The following is a 3,189-nucleotide window of genomic DNA, read 5'->3' as shown; positions in this document are numbered from 1 at the left end:
AACCTAACCAACCAGCCTAACTAACCAACCTAACCAACCAACCAGCCTAACCAACCAACCTAACCATCCTAACCAGCCAACCTAACCAACCTACCTAACCAACCAACCTAACCTAACCAACCAACCTAACCAACCAACCTAACCTAACCAACCAACCAACCTAACCAACCTAACCAACCAACCTAACCAACCTAACGAACCAACCTAACCAACCAACCAACTTAACCAACCAACCTAACCAACCAACCTAACCAACCTAACCTAACCAACCTAACCTAACCAACCTATTCTCGCTCCTTATTATCTGACACGAACCTTTGGTTCGTGTCAGAGTCCATGAGTGTCTGTGTGCGTGTCCGTGTACTCATGCGGTTTTGGGTCCAGGAAGCTATTTGTGTCGACCCAAATTGCCTCCCTTCTCCCCACCTGAAATCCAGGTGGATTGAAAGACCTCCCAGAGGTCAGTGGATCCAGGTATCCTTACGTGGGCCCCCGGACTTCAACCCTTCCCCACATTCTAAGGGGTCAGTCAATCACTCTTTGGCTATCCAGAGAGTCTATCGAAACTGATGCTCCTACATGAGGGGACACACAGAGAAATCTGTGCCCTGTACTTGCAACTGTTCCGACAGGCTCGAATGCAGGTCTATCCAGATTAAGAATATGTTCTATCCGACTAGGCCACGCTGGAGTTGCCTTCATGATCAAATTTTTCACTTGTATTTATATCTCATAGCAAGGTTAGTTAGTATCTTTTGATCAACAGTTGCAATGATTGATATGTGAAGTTGTTATCTTGTGTTGTCAGTTAGAAATACCTGACAGCTTTGTTTGATGAGGTTGCAGTCCTGACAGGCGGTTTTATGAATGAATGTTGGAGAATTTAGGCTAACTGACATGTGTGTGTGTGTGTGTGTTTAAAAGTATGTACTAATTAATAATTAGTGTGGTGTTTCCAAAAGAGTTTGTGAATGGTAAACAATTAACCCAATATCTAATATGTGCTATTTTAGGCCTCGTTCTGTAAAATATATGTTTTACTACGAAAGGAAAATCCAGTTTGTGTTTTTCCTTGTTTTATTTCAAGAATAAATAGTACATGGGCGAAGGAACGAAAGTTTTAGCTGGTTAAATATAGCGTTGTGGCCGCAATTTTCTGTGTTGGGCAGGGGATGGGGATTGTGGGGTAATTGTGGGGGTGGTATGAGGGGTAGGGGTACGGCGGCCTCTATTGTATGGGGTGGAGAGTTTTGGTTTGGGAGGGGTCATTGGGGTATGGAGGGGTCCGGAGGAGCTACAGAGGGAAGTGTGGTTGAGGGGGGGGGGGAGGGGAGGGGAGGGGAAGGGATGGGGGATGGGTTGGCAGTTAGGTATTTAAATTTAATTTTGTAAGATAGGTTATATAGGGCGAGGTGTTGAGGAAGGAATAAGAAAAGTGTTTGGGACTGAGTTGAGTGTATTAGTTGTTGTGATTGATGTTAGCAGGAAAGTAGGTGGTTGATTTGTGTAGAGATTTGTTAATGAGATCATTTGGTTAATAATGTAGGAATTAAGGGTAAGTGATCACTGGAGATAGATATTCAACAGCATATTGAGTGGACAAGTTTTAGCAGGTAGGTAGGCCGGCCGGCAGAGAGAGACAATGGAATGAGAAATAGGTAGACGTTTTCTTCATGGATGGTAAACTATTATTAAAATGGCATGTACACATTTCCATGTGCGACATTCTTGTACACACACACACACACTGACCCACGGAGACTGCCCAAATATGTATACCATCAGCAGCAGTTGGTGTTCCCAGGCAGGACACCCATCCAAGTACTAACCAAAGTCAACGGTGCTTAACCTGACTGATGTATGGGACGAGACGCAGTGTTTTCAAGGTAATAGGTAGGTAATATGGCCGTTGCTATTGTATACAAGTAGTAACTAATCACATGTGAGTGAGTGAGACAAGATAATGGTAACTGCGGCGGGCGGGCAGGTAGGCGGAGGATACTCACACATAGCAGCCAATTCTCCATTAATGATAGCACTTATTGCAACTATTTAGTCAAATTAACCAACAACAAATGGACTACTACTACTACTACTGTTGCTCCAAAATAGAAAAGGATGGGATGCCGCCGCTGCCACTGATGTCGCACAAGTTGCTGCTGCTGCTGACAAATAACTCATCTTAGGCCTTGGCTATGCTCTCTTAGGCTTCATTTAGTCAATACATGTAACATGATTGAGTCGGGGGACAGGCAGACAGGCACTTTATACATGTTAGGCTTATAGTGGTCTCCAACACCCACCACCCCACAAGGTCCAACTAGTGACTGACTAACTAACCCTCACTCACTCACCATGCCCCAAGTAGCTAGCTTAATTAGTAACTCCTGGATACCTATTTACTGCTAGGTGAACACAGGCATTCGGTGATAGGAAACGCTCCCAACAATTACAGCCTCATTTCTACAAACCTAGCCTAAACCAACCTAATTTAATCTAACCTAACCTAATCTAACCTAATCTAACCTAACCTAAGCTAATCTAACCTAACCTAACCTAACCTAACTAACTCTTGGATACCTATTAACTGCTAGGTAAACAGAGGCAATCGGTAATAGGAAACTCTACCAACAATTAGAACCCTTTTTTTATTTCTACAAACCTAGCCTATTTCCTAGCCTTAACTAACCTAACCCAATCTAACCTAACCTAACTAACTCCTGGATACCTATTTACTGCTAGGTGAACAGAGGCATTCGGTCATAGGAAACACTACCAACAATTACAGCCCTATTTCTACAAACCTAGGCCTAAACCAACCTAACCTAATCTAACCTAACCTAACCTAACTAACTCCTGGATACCTATTTACTGCTAGGTGAACAGAGGAATTCGGTGATAGGAAACGCTACCAACAATTAAAGCCCTATTTCTTTTTCTACAAACCTAGCCTATTTCTTAGCCAAAACTAACGTAACCTAATCTAACCTAACCTAAACTAACTAACTTTTGGATACTTACTTACTGCTAGGTGAACAGAGGCACTCGGTGATAGGAAACGCTACCAACAATTACAGCCCTATTTCAATTTCTACAAACCTAGCCTATTTCCTAGCCTAAACTAATCTAACCTAACTAACTCCTGGATACTTACTTACTACTAGGTGAACAGAGGCATTCGGTGATAGA

The sequence above is a fragment of the Procambarus clarkii genome, unplaced genomic scaffold (assembly GCF_040958095.1).
Source record: "Procambarus clarkii isolate CNS0578487 unplaced genomic scaffold, FALCON_Pclarkii_2.0 HiC_scaffold_122, whole genome shotgun sequence".
NCBI classification, from domain to species: domain Eukaryota; kingdom Metazoa; phylum Arthropoda; class Malacostraca; order Decapoda; family Cambaridae; genus Procambarus; species Procambarus clarkii.
Note: the sequence above shows the minus strand (reverse complement) of the source record.